Consider the following 27,061-nt stretch of genomic DNA (forward strand, 5'->3'; position numbering starts at 1 on the left):
CTTCTAAAAACAACTGATCATCAATACTAAAGTGTAAATCTGAATCTGACATTGTTAAGATAGAATCTAAATTATAAACAGGTAAACAGTATCTGACTTTCATATCTTCAATACAGGTCTTAACCAGTTTCAGGTATTCCAAATCATTTAAGAGTGAGTTATTGAATTTCCATAACCCCTTTCCTTTTTTGAATTTATTAAACTTTAAGCTGATTTTAGGAATTGAATGATCTGATTTATATCCTGGCTCTATAGAAGAATTTACGCAACTGGATAACAGACACTCAGACACAAGAAAAAAATCAAGTCTAGCCTGTTTAACCGGATTAGTCCTTCTCCATGTGTATCTTCTAGAAAATTCATGATGTTCTCTAAAAATGTCTACTAAACCATAGTTTTCCATGAGTTCACCTACCTTTTCTCTTGCCTTAGGGTTATTTACATTTTTGTAGGTATTATCATAATCTATTTCTGGTTTTAAAACTAAATTAAAATCACCACAAATAATAACATCAGAGTTTCCTAGTTCCTCAACAACATCAACAATATTACTATAAAAGCCTGGATTATCCTGATTTGGACCATATATAGTTATGAGAGTAATTCTTGAACCTTCAATATTCATATCTAGGGCCAGAAAATTACCAGTATCATCTTTCTTTTCCTTATTAACCTTATATTCAAAATTATTATTTATGAGTATAGCTACACCCCTAGCATTGGACTTATAGAAATTAAAATAACACTCATACCCCCATTCACTTCTATAGATGTTTTCTTTATCTTGAGTGAAATGAGTATCCTGTAGACAAAATATATTACATGATTTACTTCTCAAGTAAGAAAAAACGTCTTTTCGTTTTACCCGATCCCCAAGACCCTGACAGTTTGAACTCAAAATCGTTATGTTATCAGCAGTATGTAGTAATAGACAAAAAGTAAATATAAGGTGTAACCCCAATCATTTTCCCGAAGCGAAACTTTGCCCATTTTCGTCAGAAGAAAACAGAACAGAAAAGAGACAGAAAGAGAGGAGAAAAGAAGAATAAAAAGTATCACAAAGGTCTGAGTCAAGACAACTTTACGACTCCGCGCCCTGAAGCAAAACAGTTAAGAAAAGTTTACCAGGCAAGACTCGTGCACAGGAACGGGAACGAGGTACAAAAAGGAAGTAACCATTTCTACCGGAAGTACTATAGTAAAGATTGAAAAAACTAAGGTTATAATCCGTATTCTCCTGAAACTAGTGGAGGAGAAAAAAAAAAAAAAACGGGTTCAGATTTTGAGTAAATCAACAACGTAACAATAGAAATAAAATAAAACAATTGAATCCACTGATACAAAAATTTTGAAAATGTATAGCGGACCGATAGTTAGTGAAGAGAGAAAGGTAGAGGGAAAAAAAGAGGACGTGTTAACCTAGCTAGTAACGATTACTGTATATGGATCATCTTGTTACACTTATTGTGTAACGATAAACAGAAAAATATGACATACCTTAAATATCGAATTCCTTAATTCCAAGGTATAATTTCCAAGGGAACTCACACACATAAATTATATCACAACACACAAATATTATATCACAACACATGCACCTAGATCACGACTAATCGGTAACCGGGTAATTCCCGGAAAGGTCCATTACCGATTTAGCGCGACGCGATCAAACACATTGTCACTTACGAAAAATCGTCCCTTTTGGATCGTCTGAAATTCTCGTCCTTCATAAGGAAATCGTCAGTGAGAGGAATATCAAAAGAAAGCCTACGCTTTCTACCGTCCATTAGAATAGCATACAGCTTGCCGTCTATACTATAAGTATTTTTCACACAATTAAGTCTGTATGCCTCCTTAAGTCGATCCTGGTTATACTTAGTCAAGTCCTCGAAAACAGTCACACCGGAACCCTTTAACACTCGCCTGGCCTTCATGATCTCATGCTTTTTCGTCCTATGCGTGAACTTCACAATCACATTTCTGTTTTTTCCACGAACGAACTTCCCGAGTCTGTGGGTAATGTCAATATCTTCTTCCCTGAGTGGAACATTCAGCCTAGAGTTGACAAATCTCACAACACTTTCCTTACATTCGTCGACAGTCTCTTTTTCCGACGGATCCTCTAGTCCGAAAATTCTTATTGAATTTTTTCGTCCATGTTGTTCCAAGTCATTAAACTTTTCACCCATAGTGGTCTTTGAGACTTGGAGTTCTGAACACTTAGATTCCAGGTTCTCAACATGCTCTCTAAGCATTTCATTTTCCTTCTCCAGTTCGTAAATACGTCCTTCCAATGACTCTACCAACTCACGATTCTCTTCTTTGATGTCATCCCTCAACTTTGTGAACTTTTCCTCCATCTTGTCAGTAATTCGAAGGATCTTTTTGTCCATCTCCGTTTTCGTCACAAGGTTATGAAGCATTGCAGTAATTTCTTCCAATCTTTCTTCTGTTGTCTTGGTACCTGTAGTACTCTGACTTCTTGTTGTTCCAGGTTTCCCCATGTTGTTACAAATTTATAATATGCCAGTAATCACACATTATTTAATCTTATTAAAGAGCGGGTCTTCATGATGATTTCCTGTCATACTAGTTCTAAAAGGAATTTACATTTATTACAATTAAAAGTGTGATGTGAACAAATACTCTGATTAGACAAGTATTCGGGATCAGGTACATCAGTATTGATTGTCACTTTTTGCATTAACTATAGAAATGTCTACAATTTGATGGATCAAAATGATGCAAATGTATTTAAGTTATAGAAATGAAATCGAATGGAATACATGTTGGTCTGCCAACAAGTATTTTCTGTAAACTTAATCGAGTTAAATAAAAGTTGTCTATTAAACTATTAAGCATATTTACTCGTCTGGAAAATGGTGTTTCCAATTATCGTGTGATTATTATTTACACAGGTTTATTGCTGTGGATCACTGTCTGTGTCTGAAACATCTACAAGGGCCAGTGTGCGAGAAGAATCTTCCATCTTCCGAACAAAGTACACACATTCCTCACTCCCTATATCTATTTGACTACAACCTAATCCAACACTAGTAATTTGACAGACGTGTGGTGACACTGAATTGGAACTCTGGCAATGTTTGACACAAAGCCATCAATCATGATTCATCTTCGTCGTCGAAATGCTCCAGAATATAGCTTCATGCTAATTAGAAATGGCAAAAACCTAGTGAGATTTTGTGCAAATCTTCCTCCGAAAATGATTGAAAGCTGCTTTCAACTTCATCTATCTGCATATATTTTCCTCCATGAAACACTCCAGATTATCACTATTGCCACGATGTTGGAGCTTTTATTTTGGCAGCAAATATCCGGTCCTCCTCTAGATTTCAACCATTTGAACACCGATTGTATTCATAGCAATTATTATTAGTATTACATTATTAACGGCCCATCAACACATAAAAGGTCATAAGGGTCATCAAACACACAGCGATCCAAAAGGAAATAACATTAAACAAACCAAAATGTAAAAGACAAATGTTAAAAATCTTACATGAGTATGTTAACACAAAAGATTAAAATGCAAGGACGTACCTAGTCACTGACCAAATAATTTCTCAGCTTCCCAGAAACAAACAATCATGGGCAGGGAGTGTCGAAACACGCGAATAGGTTGCATAGGACAACCCCCTAGGTGATTGAGTTATCGCAGCCCCGTTATTAGTAAATACTCGGTAAATGTTTTAAATGGATATATTCGTGTTGTTGATAATGTCGTTGATATAAAAATATTCATAAATGAAATGAAAGGGAAACAACTCGTATGCCCCTAATGTTGTCACAAACTGTTTGAGAGTTTGATTTGTCTTAATACAAACTGTTTAAGTTAAGCTCAATGGTACATATCATCGTTACAAGAGAAACAACTCGTACGCCCCTATAATTGAAGTATTTCATGAGCGATCTAACTAATATCACTTATTTATAGAAACAAAACAGGAATAACAATATATCGATATCATCGCTTGGTTTCGTTGCCTTTCTCGTCAGGTACTAGGTATCAAATATCATCGTTACACAATATGTCGCCATTTTCAATGGATATTCTGGGAGAATGAAGAATGTATTTCCAACAATTGCAACAAATAGAGACACTGGGAATGTTCATTGCTTTTGTTAGCTATTCATATTCTTTGTTATTATGTCAACATATTGGTTATAATATCAATATTCGTTATTATGTAAAGCTCCCTGTTATATGTAAACCTCTCCGTTTTTATATTATTCTCTCAGTTATCGTGTCAACACGTTTGTTGTGATGTCAACATTTTGGTTATTATGTAAACATCTTTCTTATAATTTCGACATCTCTGAATTTTTTTCATGTCAAACTTTTGTGATCTTATCAAAATTTGTTGTTGTTATTTAAACATTTGTAGCTATGTCAATATCTCCGCTATCGTTTAAACATCTCTGGTATCATGTCAACATCTCCGTTATCATGTCAAAATGTCCGTTATGATATCAAAATTTTGGTTATTACGTTAAAATGCTTGTTATTATGTCAACATCTTGTTTGTTATCATACATGTCAATGGATTTGTTATTAAGGCATAATTGGTAATTATAACATTAAATACAACATTAATTCTAACAAAATTTTATTTATATGAATGCATTCGTTATCTATTGATTGCTTCCGATACTAAGATCTTGTTTGTATGTTGACTGTTTATCTCAAGGATGCGAATTGTCCTCAACAGTGATCAGAGAAGTCAAAATGCTGATACCCCTATTGATTTTCTACACCGTATATTATCACATAGCACTAATCCAATATTATACACAACCTTGAACGTTTTACATTTCAGAGGGTTCAAAGCGAAGGATTTCAAAGTAGTAGGGGAGATTGAAGAAATGCAATTAACAAAATTGATTTAACATGGTTGTTTCAAAGAACCGAGAAAAATATATTATTTTGATAATCAGTGAGTACAATATTAATCCTGTAACCATGTAGTTCCCTGGCCGCCGATTAATTATGTCCACATTATCTATTGTCAACAAGCTATTTAAAAAGGTTACTCAGTAATAACGGAGACAAAACGGTCCACTCGCAAAACCTTTCGCCTACTGAACCCAAACCAATAAAGAATATGCCGACATGTTGACAAATCGATTCAAACTACATTTTGATAAATATGTGGACCAAACAAGGAATATCATATACATTCGTGGTGATGCGTTGTTCCAGAGTAGTAAGCGCCTTCGGCCATTTAATTCGTGGTTATTCCAAGTAAATAATATCACGTGAGATATCCTTTGTAATCAATAAAGTCATAACGTCAGTGCTTCTGCACCCAGGAGGAAATGGATTCCAGCATATTCACTCTGCCATAAAGGGTGCAACTGTGCGTGCCAAAGAGCATGACATGTTCCTCAGACTATCGATGGTACAGTGTACTTAATGTATGGTTATTGGTAGGGCGATAATAGTTTCTATTATATTGTATTTATATTAACCAATGACCACGTAATAGTCTAATATCATGTTCCTCACGCTGCCGAGTAGAATAATATTTCAATTGAATATTGACAATGTGCTACCTGTAACTAAAGTATACGTATGCATTAACATGGTCGTTGATGTACGTCTCCTGAATGGTTTCTGTAAATAATATATATATATATATATATCACGTCCAAAAATTTCACAAACTGATATTATCTATGATAACTAATTATCTGTGGGTAAATAGTCCGTGAGCCATTTTACTTTTGACCTCAACAGTTTAGTTACTCAGAGAAAGGTAACTTTACACAATCAGACTGAAAACGATTGTTGCCTTTACAAAGTTAGAATCTGAGTTCCGTTCTAACAAATCTACACCTATACTAAGTAGCGATCCCGCGAGATATCTTTACTTTGAGCGATCTTCACTTGGAGAAATATTTTCTTAGAGAAATCTTCACTTTGAAAAATCTTTACTTTGAGAGATCTTCACTCGCTGGATCTTTACTTTAAATGATTCTTACTCGACGTTGTCTTTTCTTTGAGAAATTTTCACTCGGAGAGATTTCATTTTGTAGAGATCATCAATTGGAGCGAATTTACTCTAAGGATCTTTGCTTTGAGAGATTATCACTCGTAAAAAGGTTTTTACTTTGAGAGATTGCCGCTCGGAGAGATCTTTACTTGAAGAGATCTTCACTCGGAAAAAGGCCTTAACTTTGAGAAATTTTCAATTTGATAGATCTGTATGTTGTGAGATATTCACACTAAGAGATATTTACTTCGAGAGATCTTCACTCGGAGAGATCTTTTCAGTGAGATATCTTCACACTGAGAGATCTTGACTTTGAGAGATTCTCACTCAGATATAGTCTTTTCTTTGAGAAATCTTCACATTGTGAAATCTTTACTTTAAAAGAACTTCACTCGAAGAGATCTTTTCTTGAGATATTTTGACTTTAAGATATTCTCACTCGGATATGTCTTTTCTTTGATAGATCTTCACTCGGAGAGACCTTGTCTTTGTGATATCTTCATTTGAAATAACTTTACTTCGCAATATCTTCACTCGGAGTGATCTTTTTTGAGATTTATACACACTGAAAGATCTTTACTTTGAGAGATTCTAACTCAGATATGTCTTTTCTTTGAGAAATCTTCACATTGTGAAATCTTTACTTTAAAAGATCTCCACTCGGAGAGACCTTGTCTTTGTGATATCTTCATTTGAAATAACTTTACTTCGCGATATCTTCACTCGGAGTGATCTTTTTTTGAGATATATACACACTGAAAGATCTTTACTTTGAGAGATTCTCACTCAGATATGTCTTTACTTTTGAGAGATCTTCACTCGCAGAGACCTTCACTCGATGAGATCTTTACTTCGAGAGATCTTTACTAGGAGAGATCTTTTTTGAGATATAAACACACTGAGAGATCTTTACTTTGAGAGATTCTCACTCAGATATGTCTTCACTTTTGAGAGATCTTCACTCGATGAGATCTTTACTTCGAGAGATCTTTACTAGGAGAGATCTTTTTTTAGATATATACACACTGAGAGATCTTTACTTTGAAAGATTCTCACTCAGATATGTCTTCACTTTTGAGATATCTTCACTCGCAGAGACCTTCACTCGATGAGATCTTTACTTTGAGAGATCTTTACTCGGAGAGATCTTTTTGAATGATATAACTTCACATCGTGAAATCATTACTTTGAGAGATTCTCACTTGCACATGTCTTAACTTCCAGAGATCTTCATTCGGTGATATCTTCACTTTGAGAGATCTTCACCCGGATATGTCTTTACTTGTAGAGATTTTCACTCGGATATGTCTTTACTCTGAGAAATCTTCACTTTGAAAGAACTTCACTCTGAGAAATCTTTACTTTGAGAGATCTTCACCTGGATATATATTCACTTTGAGGGAAAATCGAATGACTTGAATAACTGTTGGTACATGTAGGGGATGTAGCTCAGTGGTAGAGCGTTCGCTTTGCATGTGAAAGGCCCGGGGTTCGATCCCCCGCATCTCCACAATATATTTTTATAATTATATGACATCTATTATCAGTATTGTCTTGATTTCCTTCAAAATGAGAGAAAAGAAGAGCACATAACTATATTACTTCTCCTTTTAATAATCCAATAGGATAATAATAGACAGAGGTTACCGCATGATTTATTGCCTCATCATTTAATATTTAACAGAAACATGTATTGTTCTTCATAAGCACGCGCAACTTGCTTACATTTGAAAACAACTTCAATTACTAAATACTGGTTTGCATTGAATAGCAAACGAAATTATCAAAATTCATTTCAGTTGATTAATATTATTTTTAAAAAAATTGCGTGTGTACCGCACTTCCCGAGTCGTCTGAATGACGGACCCGGGTACAAGGACACGTGTATTAGCACGACTCGCACGTGCTAATACCTAACACGCCACCTATTGGAAAAACATACCACGGAGAAATTAATTTCAACCTTATTCCCCAGTCAAACGGGTGAAATTAAATATATTACATGTTACAAGCGGACAACATATCAAGTATCAAAAGGTGTACAGATAAAAAAAATATTTTTATGTGAACCGAGGGAAAAGAATAGAGATAAATTATTAATTGAACAAGTTCTATAATTACATGATTACTAACCAAGTGACAACGTATCAAGTATCAAAAGGTGTACAGATATGAAAACATTTATACAAACCAAAGAAAAAGAATAGAAATAAGTTATTAATCGAGCAAGTTTTATAGGACATTCGTCACTTCTCTAGACTTATAGCTGATCCTAGATCATTATGGCGCCGATGGTATCGGATGTGTTGACGGGAGCTCCGCTATTTTTAGTCGTTTTTATCCACCAAACCATGTACTTTTATCAGACATTCATCGAGTGGAGATTTCTGAATACACACTCAGTAAAATCTGGAGGTGAATAAATGGCGCTTTACAGATTTTCTGTGACTGACGTGAGTACAACTCATAGCCGAACACTGTCCACACCCCGTCAATACCTACACTCATCTGTGCCTTGTGAAGTCAAGACTATTTTTATACTTTCCATTTTACTGTCGGGCGATTTCGATTTCCCTGTGGATCTTGTATGAAGTCTGTACGTTCCAACCAGCAAGCCATTTCATGTGAAGGTTGTGAACTATGGTTTCACAGGAAATGTATAGACATGCCTGTAAATGAGTATTTTCTTCTTAGAAACTCGAAAATTACATATTGGTATTGCTCTGCATGTTTGCTACCCCAATTTTCTGACTCTATTTTATGACAGCAGCGTCGACGAAATTGATGCAATACACATTTCTCTTACCGGAGAGAGTAATCTCCCCTCTTCTGACCCTCCACTTCCGGAGATAAATTTGTCCACTTATGTAAAAAACAACACATTGAACAGCGATGATACACAGTACAATTGTCATGAGCTAAAAAAACTACGAGAGACTTGTAAGAAGAATATCTTGGAAGGGCTGCCTATAAGAAAGCTTTGCTATGGAATATGTATAACCGTATGAGAACAGCTGCTAACTGGGAAGCCTACAGAAGGCACCGAAATTATGTAGAAAAACTCAGGAGGCAGTCTGAAAGGCTTAATTTTCAAGAACGATGTGATGGGGACTAGCCTACAAAGATTATTGGCCTATTGTAAAGCCATTTTTATCCAACAAATGTTTTAATGACTAGAAAAAAATATTTTAGAAGAAAATGACAACATTGTATCTAGTCAGAATGAAGTTTGTGATGTTTTAATTAATTTTTTCTCCACTGTTGCTGATGATGTTAGTAAAGATCATTATGGTGTGTCAGATTTTACAGACCACCAAAATCCAAACTGATCTCTGTCAAGATAATTTTAGAGATGATTTTTATTTCTAAGTATGTAAAGGAGAAAGATGTTAAGAAATTATTCACAGAACTTCAAGAGAGAAAAGCTAAAGGTTTTGATAGAATAGATTTTAAAAGCTGGTACAGAAGCTTTTACACCTGTTATTATAATCACTTTTTAATTATTGTGCTTCTGTTTCTCACTTCCCTCATGCTCTGAAAAAAAGTTCAAGTATTACCTATTTTTAAGAAGAATGATCCTATGGATAAATGTAATTTTAGACCAGTAAGTATTTTACCATCCTTGTCAAAAGTTTTTGTAAGAATACTACATGACCAGCTTAGTTAATCTTTAAGCCCATTTTTAGCCCTTTCTTGTGTGCTTTCAGGAGCGGTTACGGGTGCCAGTCTGTCTTGCTGCGAGCCCTTGAAGATTGGAGGCGGCCCTTGGACAACCATCAATATGTTGGTGCGATTCTGATGGACCTGTCCAAGGCTTCAGTGACAGACAGCAGCAGGTCAGACTGGGGCCTGTGGCCAGTGACTGGACCGATATAAAGAAGGGTGTACCCCAAGGGTCGATTTTTTATATTTTTATCAATTACATTTTTACTTTTGTAGACTCATGCAGTTTGTATAATTACGCTGATGATAATACGTTCTCCAAGATATGTGATAGTTTTGTAGATATGAAAGAATGTTTAGAAAAAGAGAGCAAAGTTCTTATTGACTGGTTTAACTCTAATGGAATGAAAGCTAACCCAGAGAAAATTCAAGCGGTTTGTTTTGGTAAGAAGACCAGCAACTTTGTACATTCTTTTGATATTGAAGGTTTGGAGATATCATGTCAAGAAAGTGTAAAATTATTAGGTATTGATGTTGACTTTCTTCTTAAATTTGATATTCATGTTTCTCGCCTTTGCCGAAATGCTTGTAAACAACTTGCTGTTTTAAAAAGACTGTGGAATAATCTTACCAAGAAAGGAAAAGTTACTATTATTAAGTCTTTTATAAAATATTAGGAAAATGGAGAAAGTGCTCGAGCGTGCTATTCGTTTTATTGAAAATGACTACACATCTCCAGTTTCTAATATTTGAAGAATATTTAAACTAGATATTTTACATGTGACACGTATTAAGTATATGGCCACTGAAGTTTTTAAGATTTTAAATGACATGCCCCCATCCATTTTATAGGGCCTTATTGAGAGGAAAGAAGTATTTTATGATCTTAGGCAGGATAATCTGGTAAGAATTCCAAAGGTGAACACCACCACGTATAGGAAAAGATCTTTCCGGTTTACAGCTTCCCAGGTTTTGAACAGCTTACCGAATAAGCTGAGATTAGCCGAGAATTACGACTCTTTTTGGAGGCTGTTCCGCGCCTGGGATGCTGAGGTCTGTTTCTGTACTATCTGTTCACATGCTACTCTGTGAGTTGTTCCCCTTTTGAGTCCTTCACCAGCACTTATTCATTTAAAAATCAGTGCAATTGTTAATTTTGATAAAATACCAAGTCATTTGTTTTATATAATCCTCACAAACTATATTGGTGTATATTATGTCAATTTTTATGTTTTGCTATGTTAGGATATATGTAAATTACACTTTAATAGTGTCTTAAATTCAGCATTTAGTGATCCTTGTGTGAGATACAAGAATTTTAAACTGTTTCCTTAATTATCATATCTAGGTCTAAACTGACTGTAATATGTTGATATTGATATTGTTTATCTTATACGTATGTTTGTCGCAAGAATAGCACTACAGTGTTATTTTGGTCCTGTTTGTAATATGCGACATTAAATAAAACTTCTTATACCTTGACTGTTGGTACAGCGAAGTACAAAATGGAGTTTGCTTGAATCCAAAATGACGTGATCAATCAGGGACTTACAGCTGATACTGTTTGTTACGTCGGAATAAAGTCAATAAGAAAATGAAATGATATTACAGCACGATTTAGTTAGAAAAGCTGAGTGTATTGAAAACTGGAGATTCTTATTAATGCCATCTGTGACGAGGAAGATCGCTACCAGGATTTCACGATCACAATAAGTTGGACAACTTGTGCTCAATCCCTGTTGTGTGTCCCTGATGCAAATAAAAATATGCTTAATTTAAAAAATTGTATATATCGAGATTCGGCTCTGTAACATTGTAATTAAAGTCCATTTCAAAGTTCTAAAGGTAAACGTTGACTAGGCTTGTGGAATCATTAAATGTTGGATTTTCGGAAATAAGAGAAAATGGAAATCTCATGAATTAAGACATTTTATTATGTGACTGAAATTCACACATTATCACAAAAGTATTGAAAATTAACCACAACCCAGTGAAAAGCTGTTTCTGTAGCGAACACATCTCACAATGTCACAAGTTATTAAAATACTGATTACATAAACAAACTACATACCTGTGTGATCGAGAAAATTGTTACGAAATATTTTAGAGTTCTAATTGTCCGTTATCAATATCTCTTTAAAATCCTGTAGGGGATGTAGCTCAGTGGTAGAGCGTTCGCTTTGCATGTGAAAGGCCCGGGGTTCGATCCCCCGCATCTCCACAAAATATTTTTTTATGATTTGATAACGCCTATTAGTATTATTAATGTCTTGATTTCCTTCAAAATGAACGGCATGGCATAACAACATTATTGCAGTATTACATGTTGCAAGAGGACAACGTATCAAGTATCAAAATGTGTACAGATATGAAAACATATTTACATAAACCAAGGAAAAAGAATTAAAAATAAGTTATTAATTGAACAAAGTTTATAATTCTATAATGAAGATATAGTAATAGAAAATTATTACTGACCAAGTGAACGGATTAGCATGTAATGATCTTTATATACTCATATAATTCAATCATCCTTGTTATACGCTACACTGAAATTTATTTTAATTCATCAACATCCTGTTTGTTGTCTTGATAGCCTTAGGGCCTCCCAGCAAAATATTAGTTATATTATCATCTGGTAATGAATATAAATATGGAGAAAATTCAATTCCAGAGATTGACACAATAGAACACCATAAGTCGTCACGCATAACTTCTATTAGAGAACAATGTATCATAACATGGTTCAGAATATCTGTAAACAATTCCTCAAAACGGACACAATAATGGAATAATCACATTTCGTATAGAAACGATAATTTTAACAATATAGCTTACATCGTAAGGACAACTTGTATATGTAAAGCTAGTTTCTATAAACAGTATGGTTTTAATTGAGTGTGTAGTTATAAGATATTGAAAAATCGGTATTATTGGTTATTCTTTGCAACCAGGCACTGGTTCCGTATTCTGAAACAAACGTTTTACTTTGTACTTTTCTAAATATTCTAACAATGTCTGGCATATAACTGTCTTGGGTACATTCATTTAAATTGTACAAAAACACCGCAATATAAAAGAAAATTTTATTAGATAAATTATTTCTTTCCATTCTGTACATTCCTCTTTAAAATAAAGGTTTTTTGTATCAACGTATGCTTCTAAGGACGTCTATCCAGTAGGGAAGTGCACATGGCAGTTCTTGTTCTTTTTTCTAGATCTTGTATTGACTTCAAAGTAAAATGATGGGCCCTTTCAGGCCTCAATATTTCGGAGTTTGAAAGTGTCTAAAATTCACAATCAGCGAGTACAGAGGGATATACTTTGATTTTTTTAATATTCTCAGACTGGCGATAGAACATGAAAACTTTTAAACACCAGGCCCCACTTGTATAAAACATCTCAACTTGAGATTTCCTCAAGCCCAGATTTTCCTCAGCTAATATCTCCTTGAAAATATCTTGTATGAAAATTCCTCAAGGAATTTCAGGACATCCTAGCCGATGCCTTTCTCCTGTTCCATGGGAAAATTTATACAAGCCGTTTTTGAGGAGATATCAGCTGAGGAAAATCTCGACTTGAGGAAATCTCAAGTTGAGATGTTTTATACAAGTGGGGCCTGGCCTTATAACAATTATGCAGATCAAAGACGTCACTTCTCTTGACTTACATCTGATACTGTTTGTAGGATCGGAATTAAGTCAATAAGAAAATGAAATAATATTACAGTACGATTTAGAAAAGCTGAGTGTATTTAACATCAGAGATTCTAATTCATGTCATCTGTGTCGAGGGAGATCGCTACCAAGAATTCGCGATCAAAATAAGTTGGACAACTTGTACCCAATCCCTGTTGTAAATCACTGGTGAAAATAAAAATATGCTTAAGGGGGAGCATCAGGCTGTTTGGCATATGAAATGTGCATCAGAGACTGTGGTAAAAACAACATAAATAAATAGAAATAGCAAATGTTTTTCATTCTATTATGTTCACTAACTACAATTAAGCATATGTACAGTTCTTCAGAATTTCAAAAATAAGAGTTTTTGTTTTTTTCAGGCAACAACATCCAATGATATTGATATCTGTGGTACAATCCATTATATGTAAGCATAGACTTTGTGACGAAAAACAAAGTTTACATACAACATCTATCAAGCAATTTAATTCATACTAATAGATATTTATGTCATTTATATCGAAACAGGCCATTTCTTTCAGTGTCAATTTAATGATGATGCCATCGTCGTTAACCCACAGTAACCGAACGTGAGTTAACGACGATGAGATGATGCATTAAGAATAATAAATATAATCATCATTGAAGAACAAATAAATGAAATAAAAACAAACTATTTGTAGAGAACAAATGTCAATGTAACGATTGCATCATGATGTCTGTAGAATAATTAAACTAAATTTTCTTCATTTGGTTTCTATAATTAATATATTATTTAATATATATGTACGATTCACTATGTAACAGACAACAAGAGGAGTAATATTAATAATTTACCGGATCTCTTTTTATATGTCTTTGTTTGTTTTCGTTTTTGCCACAGCCCCGTCTCTCTGGTCTTACAGATGATACGGGGTGGTCCTGCGAACCACAAAGTCTACCCAGGGTAATTTCAGGACGTTTACCTGTCCTTGGCACTGGTAGTAATAATTGTGGTTGCGTTTCAGAGAGAGTTTCACACCACACAGTTCCAAACAAAACTTTCCCTTATCAGCTGCTTGTTGGAGAAGGTTTCACACCTCTACTAGCCCAAACTCATCCCCCTCTTTAACTTTTGCCATCTGAACTGGCTGCCAAGAAATTGTGTTCTCTATCAATGACAAGGCCTACAGGGGTTACTGTCACTTTCAAACCTTCATCTTTCTTCTTCAGGATATATTCTTTGATGGTGACAGATTCACTGTTTGTTCCAAACGCCGAACGCTGTGAAACGATTGCCAGCAAACCCCTTGAACAGAAGATCCCTAACCAATGAACTGACATTGCTATTAACATTTCTTCTCACAACATCCCAAAATCACAGGTAACTTCATTCCAAATTAACTGTTGCTCTGACAGGACAGATGGAATAGTTCCATCAGTATTACCATGATCTGGTATGGAATCTGACTCCTCAGGTTCTCTTGATTGTGGCCGTTTCTTACAGAAGTCACTGCAATGCCGGTGGTTACCAAACAAATGATGAATTGAATTACAGATATCGTGGTGTAACTGCTGCACAGCACTACTTATGTTTGTATCTGTTGAACGCATGTGAATTGCACATCTAACACCTTTCACAAGACGAATTCTCATTTGTTTGATAAGTTTCCCACGACCTTTATAATGTGGTTTGCCCTCAACTAGCTTTTCTTAATAGGAACAGAGACATTTGCAAGCATGGTTAGCACACTCCATCTTCTCTACATGCTTTCCTCACACACGTACTTGCTGTTGTATCCGAAAATACAAAGAACAACTATCTCTATCTGCAATGGAACGCATGTACTGAACTCCATGCAGCTCTCCATCCTGCATAGATCCTTCAAGAATGATGTCTGCCTCCATATCCTGGCTTGCTTTTTTTACAATTTTTGAAACAAAGATGAGGGATGGGATCACATTGCTTTGACTCTGCAGACGAGCATATATAACAATGCCTGTTACGCACTCCAATGTGTAATAGTAAAATATTGATATGAAATAACTAATCTAATTGCGAAGTAATCCTCACACACTAAATGTCAACAACATGTATTTACAATGGTTTCAGGCACTTTATGCAGCCATTACCTGCTCAACAATAATTTGGGGTGAATACCGTCCTTGTAAAGATTAAAATTGTATTTGTAAGTTGAAAACCTTGAATTGTTTTTCCGATTACCTTGTAATTCCAAACTGAATCGAGAAGATTTGTTGTGTTTCGAATTTAGAGAACGGATCTGATTATTAAGAGAATCTAATAAAATTTGAATTTGGCTGTCCTGATCCGAAAAGTCCTCTGGAGTTTTGTGGCCTTTATTGACGGTTCCACTCAACAATTGAATACACCGGTATCTCTAGCAGAGTCACCCCAAATCCGATCTTATCCCCAAGAGTGTTAAGTTCCTCAACCCGTTGTATGAGGGTTAATTCTGAAAAAAACGTGGTTTAAACTAATATATTGTTTGTTTTTACTTGTCAAGTCACAATTGCCAAGCCAAACAAATAGTTCAAAAAATCTGTGTTTGAAAAATCTGTTCTGCTTTGGACAAAAACCAGTAAAAACTTCTTTCAGTATCTGCTCCATTGTTAGAAAACCACATAATGTCTTTCTCCAATTTTGTAGATGCCAAATACTTCAAATATTTTCCTTTGTTGTCACTAAGAATAATAGGTTTTTTTTGCTGAGTGACGTTGCCCAAATATACTGACTTTTCTGAAGATATTTTGCTAATTTCCCTTCACTCATAGTACAACCAGGCTAAAAATGTGTCAGAAAATGTTGCAAAAATTGTATGAAAAGATATGAAAATGTACCTTCAAGCCCAAAATTTATCAAAATAATCATTCCTTATTCTTTTTACAACATATACCAAATATACAATAACATAAACTACCAATATAACCACTTCTACTGTATGTACTATAGCCACTGTTCGTATGAGTCTCCGTAACTTTTGCTGTAAATGTAGTGTACTAAGTAGAACACGTATGGGGCTTCCACTAGGATTTCATGAGCGATTAATACATTTTTAAAAAAAAAATGGCAAAAGAAATCACCCTGTTATATCTTCCTACAGCTATTTACAATATAATATTTACTTAAGAAAATATTTATGGAAAAATTATAAAGTTGTCATTAAAGTAAACGTCGAAAAGGAATACGGAGAAAACCTCAATAGCTGTGACGTACCCATAATAAAATTACATAAACAAATCCTCATATTTTGGCAACAACAAGACGGCGAGTAACATTTGCATTAGAAGTCAGATAAATCGCGGCTAATTTTATACATGATCGTAACACAATATTATTAATGAACATTAACTCCATGTACACAACAATATAAATGTAATGACAGCGATTAGCCATACTTGCACATTATTCACTTGATTTGTTTTTACGCCTGCATTTTGTTGTAGTTTTGTTAACAGGATGTGCCCAAAAACACACTTTCTCGACTTTTGTTAATGCGCCTATGTAAACTCTTCAGGTGACGGAATGTTACTTATAAACGAATGTACGGTAAATATTGTAACGTGTAGAGGGTGTTCGTACCGAGTTATTTCCCGGAATCACTGTATTTGAGTACACAGTATATAAACATTGTATCTATAACCTAGCATAACACCTTAAGTACAAATATATACAAATAAGAGCGAGCTTATCCGAGCTCAGAGTTACGCCTAATAACCATTAAATATACAAAGTTACCTTACAGTATATATTACCAAACAAATGAGCTGCCTAGCTTACAGATATCTACACAACAATTTAACATTACATGTTGTAAATGTCTTGACTATTTGTCTATATATACTATGAACACAAGATTTGACATACCGGGTATAAGGAATTTATTAACTTACATACAGAAATATACAATGAGCAGTAATCCTCACCACTCACTGCGCTATTTACAATGAGATGTACAACACGCTTAGTTGCCCACTGTACCTACCTACATACAGCTATATTTAACGTAAACAATGAGCACGCGACTGACAACTGTACAAAGGGGCGCAACTCTTACTGTCCTACCAACTCGCACTACTCAACGAACGAGCAAAACCCCAGGCTATTCACGCGAGTGATCAGGTGAGTTTCCGTGTGTATGTATATAACCAGCGTAGCAATGAGTCGTGACGCGTGTAACAGAGATACTGGCCGAGTACAAGGCACTATTTCAGCCCTATCCCTCGGCACTGCTCATCTGCACAACTATCTTCGTACACGATCTCCAAACGCTTTACAAAACACACCTACCGTATCAAGTACCGCTGGCTAATTAGTTCCGTCAGCTTCTACGGTCAGAACAAGAGTCAGAATTACGGTGTTTGGCCCCCTTTTATACTGTAAAATATGGCGGGAAACAAACACTTCAATTGTCTTAGTCACCTAACCGCTTTAACTATATGATCATAAACAATTCAATTATTCAAGTATCTATTTGACACCGAACACGGAAGTAAATCGTAATCGTAGGTAGCCTTTACGTTACACTATATAGTTATTTCAGACTGCATGCAAACGTAGGTAACATAAAATAGCATTACGTAAGGGATTGCAACCTTTTTTTTTATCATTTTTCACGATGTGTCAGACGTCTGGCGTATTGATATCAGAAATGTGAATGGCGGACACAGCTAAACAGAAGTCCACGTTGGACGTTAACAAAGTTGAATATTCTACCAGAAATCGTCAAAATTTGTAAACAAACTCTGCTGACATTTTTATCCAAAATGGTGGATGCTCTACAACACCCTAACTACATTCATTTTGAATATTCTCGACTTGTATTCTTATATTTCCAATTCTGAGCTCTAGTACCTCTAGCTAGGTTATATGCGACGCTATTAAGCGGTGTTTCATAACATTTGACGATTTTGTGAAAGCTGTAACCGTGCCACCATGAAAAATACTAACTTTCTCATTTTTTTTTTTAAATATAAATGATTTTGGGGATTTAAAATCATATAACACTTCAAACAGTCATGCAATATCGTCAGATGATGAAAAAAAGTTGTAACTTGTATATTTGACATTACTTATAATTGAAAAATATGCAGATTTGCCAACATGGTCGACGATGCCCTCCCTTAATTTAAAAAGTGTGTATATCGATGTTTGTTACGTCGGAATGAAGTCAATCAAAAAACGAAATAATATTACAGTACGATTTAGTTAGAAAAGCGGAGTGTATCGAAGATTGTAATTCATGTCATCTGTGTCGAGGAAGATCGCTACCAGGATTTCGCGATCACAATAAGTTGGAAATTGTGCTCAACCCTGTTGTGTATCACTGATGCAAATAAAAAATATGCTTAATTCAAATTATGTATATATCGAGTATCTAATTGTCCGTTATCAATATCCCGGTAAAGTCATGTAGGGGATGTAGCTCAGTGGTAGAGCGTTCGCTTTGCATGTGAAAGGCCCGGGGTTCGATCCCCCGCATCTCCACCAAACTTTTTTTATATAATTTTACAACGTCTATATCTATATATTTGTCCAATGTATGATTGCATAAACGTAACGTAAGTCTATTCATTGATACACTAAATGACTGAACTTTTACTATGAAATTTTACATTGGACGATTACATTCATACATTCATATCTTTATTTCCTCCATAAATGAAGTGTACAAAAACATAGTAAACAAGCAGTGATTTATAAAGTGAGTGTACAAAATGAAATAAGAGTGAAAGTGTAATAGAAACAAAAAAAAAGAAAAACAAACATCAAAGAATATAAGAGTTGTTTACACTAAAATGATCAATAGAGTGCACAAATGGAAAAAAATATCTTATATCAAAAGTATGGGAAAATAAAGACACTGAGTAAATTGCAATGCATTATAACTGTAAACAGCGTAGCTGTATTAAAGCCTCATTGAAATGTTAATTCGGACACTTTTATAATAAATACAAAACATTTCAATCTAAATGATTGTAATTCTACAACATTAGAGAATAACAGTTGCAGTTCTATAGGAATGGCCCCTAGCAGGGTTGTAATAAAACGTTCACGTTCCAAATTGTCAACAAATATATATACAGACACCGGGTAATCATTATCAATTTTGGTGAAAAATGTATCCCTTAGATCTACAATAATGGAATGGCGACAATCGATGGAGCAGTGTGCTAAAGATCTTCACACTAGCTAGCACATTTTAAACATAATAACTCACAGTCTGGATTAATTGTCCATAACTTTGCCATTTTCTGACATACTGTACCACAACGAACATTAATTGACAACCAGCAAAAATAGAGTGGCGAAGGTACCAGCGTAGTTTGGAGAATTTTGAATCTACTAAAGTCATTGGTAGCATTCAAACGAGATTGCCAACTGCTCTCTCCTTTTCTCAAAACTGTCGTTTTAACTATTTGTTTCCAATGAGATTTCATCGGGAATATACAAAATCAAGTTTCGCGTCCTTGTATTTCCTAAACCCTTCAGAGTCGCGGGATCCTGGTCTTCCATAGCGCGTCCAAACAGAACGACATCTCCACATCACCTTATGAGGATCTTTTAGAGTTCCTTTCCAATAGGGTTTTAAAAATGAACCGGAAATTTCTTAAGTGGTAAAGACGCCTTAGTTGCTTCTTTTACACTTTTCACAAGTTCTTCTGCATAAAGATCAATATCAGACTTCGACACGAGCAAACGATTCTCCAGCTTACGATCACTGATAATGCTTTCCACATTGTCGCAGGTTTTGCGTATATTACTTCTCTCGCCAGCAGTTATCCACTAATAAGATATTCTCTCCACAAACTGAGGGCAACTAGAAAGTCGTGGTGCAGGTACATGTGTCTCTAATATAATTGCCCGATGGTTAGAAACATCTAGATAGGAATCGTCATCCAAAATTTCACAGCGAAGTACAAAATGGAGTTTGCTTGAATCCAAAATGACGTGATCAATCAGGGACTTACAGCTGATACTGTTTGTTACGTCGGAATAAAGTTAATAAGAAAATGAAAGAATATTACAGCACGATTTAGAAAAGCTGAGTGTATTGAAAACTGGAGATTCTTGTTAATGCCATCTGTGTCGAGGGTGATCGCTACCAGGATTTCGCGATCACACAAAGTTGGACAACTTGTGCTCAATCCCTGTTGTGCGTCCCTGATGCAAATAAAAATATGCTTAATTTAAAAAATTGTATATATCGAGATTCGGCTCTGTAACATTGTAATTAAAGTCCATTTCAAAGTTCTAAAGGTAAACGTTGACTAGGCTTGTGGAATCATTAAATGTTGGATTTTCGGAAATAAGAGAAAATGGAAATCTCATGAATAAAGACAATTTATTATGTGACTGAAATTCACACATTATCACAAAAGTATTGAAAATTAACCACAACCCAGTGAAAAGCTGTTTCTGTAGCGAACACATCTCACAATGTCACAAGTTATTAAAATACTGATTACATAAACAAACTACATACCTGTCCGATCGAGAAAATTGTTGCGAAATATTTTAGAGTTCTAATTGTCCGTTATCAATATCTCAGTAAAATCCTGTAGGGGATGTAGCTCAGTGGTAGAGCGTTCGCTTTGCATGTGAAAGGCCCGGGGTTCGATCCCCCGCATCTCCACAACTTTTTTCTATATAATTTTACAACGTCTATATCTATTTAATTTGTCCAATTAATAAACGTAACGTAAGTCATTCATTTATACACTAAATCACTGAACTTTTACTATAAAATTTTAGATTGGTCATTTACAGCTATCGCCATAGATACAAGTACAAAATGGCGTCTGTTTCACCTGTAGTTACCTACACAATCATCTCATTAGTAAAGCTGATCTACCCTTTATCTACTCATGAGTAATAATTGTTATGATAATTACTTGATAGGCTATTCACATAGGACTTCCATGGAATTCTAAATAGTAAATAAAAAAATAAAATTTGTGGAGATGCGGGGGATCGAACCCCGGGCCTTTCACATGCAAAGCGAACGCTCTACCACTGAGCTACATCCCCTTCCCTTTCCTACTCTGGCGGTATTTTTTTAGTATATATAATAGGACGCGGGACACCGTCCTTTGTGTGGGTAAAATAGAAAGCAAATTTCAGAGATTGACATTAAAATAGCGAAAGTAAAAGAAGGACGACAAGGGAAAAATTCAAAAGAAAAACTGGAAGGATGTTTGATCTATTTTCAATGTTGCCGTTTGTGACATAAATTTGTTGTTATTTGTCAGCTAATACTGTACTTGCTGAAAATGGTGATATTCCAATAAGTGTCAATTACATTCTTGTGTAATGAATGGATATCAATCACTTTGAATTTATTTATTTGAGGCAATTTGATATGTCGTGTTAATCTTTCATTTCCATATTTTGTTTTGTTACTTTGTATACATAAAGGACGTACCTAATCAAATTTCAGGTAATTGATGTAATTAAATTCACCATCATCGCCATCGTCATCGTCATCGTCATCATCATCATCATCAGCAGCAGCGTCAGCGTCATCGTCATCATCATCGTCGTCGTTGTCGTCGTCGTCGTCATCTTCTTCATAATCATCGTCGTCGACACCATCATCATCAGCGTCAACATCATTATCATCACCATTGTCATCACCATCATCATCATAATCATCTTCTTCGTTGTCATCGTCGTCGTCGGCGTCGTCGTCATCGTCATCATCATCATCATCGTCATCAGCATCATCATCATCGTCGTCGTCGTCGTCATCTTTATGTATGTTGCAGTGAGATTGGCTAGCCTGATCGCTCAATATGCTGCACGTCTGTAGCAGATAAGCTTTAATTAGACTCTCACTTATTCATTGCTATATTAAAAGACTATCGATATATTTTGTCTTTTTATTCTCTTTTTTGTTTTTACATTTTATTATCGTACTTGCGAAAGATGATGCATAAGTAGTGTAACGGATGCGTATTTTCAGATCGTTACCAAGTTCTATCTTGGACCCTGTAACTGTTTAACAAATAGTAAAATGCCCACCATATATATACAAAATACTGGCGTGTCTACCTGACTCAAATAATGATATTAAACTGTACGAATTCAATAACTATACTCTAAACTACACCCGGTAGATAACTAACATTTATTTCACCTTAACACTGACATGTATAGAGTCTCAATACCAACTAAAACACTATATCACATATATACCCGCCACCCTGTGTCGGTAGTACATAATTAACCTTTTACCACAACACCCGTGACTGTACAAACTTAACCGTGACACACTTTGACCACGTCAGCCTTCACCGCGACACACGTGCATTGACTGCGTCACCTTTTGCCTCAACCACTTGGACCAAGTCAGCTATACACTGTGTCTCGGCAAAACCTGTGCCTCGGTACCCTGTCACTGTACCTGATCAACTACACATTACCCTGTACTATGATCTCGTGACTTTGTACATTTGTATAAGACGTGTAAGAATTATTGGTTCCGATTTTAAAGGATTACAGAGGAGCCCGAACTTATTCAGCTAGGCCCAAACTTTTTCAGCTTGGTCACTGTTACCTTTTATTTTCAGCTAGAGATCCTTTACGTTCGTCTGTCAGCATCCGAGAGAGAGCTTTTTCGTATTATTATTTATTATTAGGGAATTAACGTCCTCTATTATGGCCTTTAGGCCTTTCAGAGGACGAGAAAAGATAGGAGGGAATAGAAGGGGAAAAAGTATGTAGTGAGAGGAAGGGAAGGGGATTACAGGAGAGAGGGGGTGAGTCGCCTGTACCTAACACCTAACCTAAGCATGGTAACATAGGTATCAATGAACAGTACCCAGAAGAAGTAGAGTCACGTAGACGGAAATTGTATCCTGTTCTTAAACAAAAGAAGCAGGAAGGAAACGAAGTGAAACTTGTTCGCCATCGGCTCTATGTAAATGGAGAGTTATATGTTGATTCGATGAGTAGCCAGACACAGCCTCCGCATGGGCCACAACCGCCAAATAACGTGCACGGCCATACTTCCAAGAAAAAAGGGGTAGTGACAGAACACCGTCCACCCGCACCCAACCAGTCAGCCGGCGCTTCCTCTCCTGCTCGGCCATGTCAGCAACATGATGTGTCGTACGTCGGCAACGTTAGGACACTAGCTTCACCAAGGGGGTCGCGTCAAGCAAGCCCGATTGCTGGTCCTTCTCACCAGATGTCGCCTCATAGGTCGTACCAGAGGTAGGACAGGAAGGAGGGTGAAGTGTCAATCCTTTCCTGGAACATTGCCAGAGAACTGGCAGAAAAACTCAAAGATTATGAGTTTGTGTCAGTTACCCCGGCAGTGTAACTTCTAAGTATGCTCCCTCGCTGACCTTTATGGAAGGGTATGCTCCCTCGCTGACCTTTATGGAAGGGTATGCCCGCCAAAAGTCTATGTATCTTTCTTACATTCCAATTCGTCTTCCTCACATATTCATGTTTACATTTGTACTTCTGTGTTGGCGGGCATACCCTTCCATAGACCTTGACCCTGAATGAAAGTCGTTACTTCTGGTCGGTCCTGACGCTTGGGTCGCAATGTAAAGGAGAGGCCTGCCTGGTCCTGACTCAATCAATGTTCCAACCCGTCATGTGAAGCACAGTGAGTCCCCTGTGCCTGTCTCACATGACGCTAAATGCCGATAAATCCATATCGGGTGCACGGTAACAATAACACAATACCTGTCATGAGAATCTCACCCCGTGCACACCTACCCGTACTAGCGGTACCCTACCATTAAGGTGACTTACCCCAAGTGTATACAAAATATACATGCTTACGTGACAGTTGTTGGTAAACAAACGTGTTGCAAATATATGTAATATTATTAATGAATGTACAAGTACATTCACAAGTAATAATTGTCCTGGTATCGAATTACAAATGATAAGTGTTTTTATTTTAATGTATGCGAATGATATGGTCTTATTTGCTGAAACTCCAGAAGGGTTGCAGTCCATGTTAAATTGTCTGAGAAAAAACTAATATAGTAGTATCTAAAAATGCTGGAACTCTGAAAATCAATGAAAGATGGACTTATGAGGTGGTGAGCGTAATTTACATGCAAGTATGGAGCCGTAAGGCGACTCTGGTGGACTTATGTTTCGCTAACCGACTTCGCGTGCGAGAGTTTTCTACCGATATCACACCGACCCGATCCATCCGGGGATGGAGATAAGTGTCGTTCGAGGGAGGAGGGGGGATAGAGAGTATGTAAGGTGGGGTCGATTTAAACGGATCTATTAATATTCTTGTTTTAGGTCCGAAAAATTGTGCTACCTCTGAAACTATGGCGTTTAACTTAACGAGCTAAACGTAAGGGACTTACGAATGCCGTTAGGCGCTATCCCTGGGGAATTATTTAAATCAGAAATGATTGGGGAACCTGTTTATTTGAGGTGCACCGATATGAAATTTTGAATATATAATTCTATCCTACTTTTTTTATATGTCTATTAAGGGCTTAAAGCTTAAATTGAATCTAAATAAAAACCTATACTAGCTATTTTTACTCTAACTACTTTACCTGTATAATCGGCTGGAGGGTTGGCGGCGTACGTCTGATTGTCTCAACGGTCAGTTGTGAGATGCGATGAGGGGCTACGCTTGACTTGTCGTTGTTGGAAGCTTTTCGTTTCCGTGACCTGGTGGACCTATTTATTTATACGACTACCCATCTAATGAAATGCTTTCTTACAAAGAACCAATCAAAAGTGTTGTTTCTTTTACAAACTATACAATTTGATACACACTGATGTAATATGTATTAAAGGGAGACAATAAAGCCATGAATGGAAATAGTATTCTACCGCGAGTTCTATGTAAACCAGATGAAAGTATATCAGGCTGTGAACGTCCATCTTAAATATTCCACGAAGAGTTCAAAATGTCGGGCCATTTAGTCGGACAAAATCAGTGATCGATCTCTCTCTCTCTCCGTGTAATTTTGTATTTAAACATCGTTTCGTCTTTTCATTATGTATTTTGTCCAACTTTATGGCAAAAGGGCTTGATATAAGTTATAACGAATGGTTGATATTCCAAATAAAACTCAATGATATAAACACTATAGTTTTATTTTAAATTTCACTTAGTAATGAGTCAGACATCGTGAGAAATTAACACGGGATTGCAGTTTGGTTAAGTTAATTCAACACTGGTGTCATATGTATATTGGAGTTGTCTTACTATATAAAATGGTTTCTTTATTATGTGTTACAAAATCAACATCAATATTTATAGAACCAAGGTAATCGTCACGATCCATTGATCTCTTTGTTTGTCCTTGCTGTGTTAGTTATATTTAACTAATCCAATACAATACAAACGGGAATTCAGACCGTTACTGAATCCCTTCTGATAAAATCCCATGATGACCATCTGTGATGGCGACTTGAGGTAACACTGAGTTGTATAATCTATATTGCTTTCGTTATACTATCAAGTTTTTCCTTGATGGAAAATATATTATCAACATCGGCTTCGTACTGTAAGGCTTAATTAATCACGTCCCTGCACTATTTCAAAGACAGGTAGCGAGAATTGTTTTTATTAAACCCGAGTTACTTCCCCTTGCCTATCAAACTCGCTGAAATATTTTTCTTGCCCTTTTCCTTACGTGAAACATGTCTGACAGCAAAAAATAACTTGTTATACTTTTCATGTTTTTGTGTTGACAATGATTATTTTGTTGTCTTCAACAAAGGAAACACTTGTGAACGCCCTATGATTTGAACACACTGATAAAACCAATTCTTGTATCAGCAATTAAAATCAAAGTATTTGGTTAATGAAAATTTCATAGTGAAAATCTGTCAGTTTTGGTAAACAATTCTTATTTTAGATTTTTATGTGGACAGTTATAATGTTCTAATTAGATGTTTCTAATGTAAACAAACGGTAGTCAAACCTCACTATTTGGTCATGTCTTGTTGTAGTTGTTATCTCAGTCAAGTTCATTGTAAATAAGTTTCATTTTAATATGTTCATATGTATCTTGCATCAGCTAACGGTAGATTAGTTGTTCAGTTATATTTCACAGGCATTACTCACCTTTTACATAGCAAAGTTAGACTTTACCACTAGCTAATTTTCCCCACCCCCCCCCCCCCCCCCCCAAAAAAAAAAAAAAAAAACTTAATCAATTGTACATACAGTATAGTGAACCATTATTAAGTAGTTCAATTTTATATGATTGTAACTCTTTATTGTCAGAATACTTATTGTATTTCTATGTCAATATCAATTATAATGTGTTTTACCTTTGTACTGTAATGCTGTATTACTATACATTCATATATATTGTTTATATTATAACATGTATTCACTCAGAGCTTGGACGCCAAATAAACTACATCGAAACTGATCACAATAACAATTAAAATACATGATACAATATCTACATAGACGAACACAATTACACGTATCAATGTTTCATACACTTCCCCACTCCAAATCATACACTTCCCCACTCCAAATCATACACTTCCCCACTCCAAATCATACACTAACCCACTCCAAATCATACACTTCCCCTCCCCACTCCAAATCATACACTTCCCCACTCCAAATCATACACTAACCCACTCCAAATCATACACTTCCCCACTCCAAATCATACACTTCCCCACTCCAAATCATACACTTCCCCACTACAAATCACTCATTCATACACTTCCCCACTCCA

At 35.8% G+C, this 27,061-nt stretch overlaps 5 non-coding genes across 5 annotated transcripts; 4 read left to right on the plus strand and 1 right to left on the minus strand.

Moving 5' to 3' along the window:
- The first annotated feature begins 7,452 nt into the window (after window positions 1-7,452).
- On the plus strand, window positions 7,453-7,524 carry Trnaa-ugc (transfer RNA alanine (anticodon UGC)). Its single transcript has one exon. It is a non-coding gene; the product is annotated as a tRNA-Ala (tRNA).
- Window positions 7,525-11,826: 4,302 nt separating this feature from the next.
- On the plus strand, window positions 11,827-11,898 carry Trnaa-ugc (transfer RNA alanine (anticodon UGC)). Its single transcript has one exon. It is a non-coding gene; the product is annotated as a tRNA-Ala (tRNA).
- Window positions 11,899-18,770: 6,872 nt separating this feature from the next.
- Trnaa-ugc (transfer RNA alanine (anticodon UGC)) lies at window positions 18,771-18,842 on the plus strand. The gene has a single exon. It is a non-coding gene; the product is annotated as a tRNA-Ala (tRNA).
- A 2,077-nt stretch (window positions 18,843-20,919) lies between these two features.
- Window positions 20,920-20,991, plus strand: Trnaa-ugc (transfer RNA alanine (anticodon UGC)). Its single transcript has one exon. It is a non-coding gene; the product is annotated as a tRNA-Ala (tRNA).
- Window positions 20,992-21,314: 323 nt separating this feature from the next.
- Window positions 21,315-21,386, minus strand: Trnaa-ugc (transfer RNA alanine (anticodon UGC)). The gene has a single exon. It is a non-coding gene; the product is annotated as a tRNA-Ala (tRNA).
- Window positions 21,387-27,061: the final 5,675 nt, after the last annotated feature.

Source organism: Ylistrum balloti, unplaced genomic scaffold (assembly GCF_031769215.1).
Source record: "Ylistrum balloti isolate Yb309-2 unplaced genomic scaffold, AGI_CSIRO_Ybal_v1 Utg370556, whole genome shotgun sequence".
In the NCBI taxonomy this organism is placed as follows: Eukaryota; Metazoa; Mollusca; class Bivalvia; order Pectinida; family Pectinidae; genus Ylistrum; species Ylistrum balloti.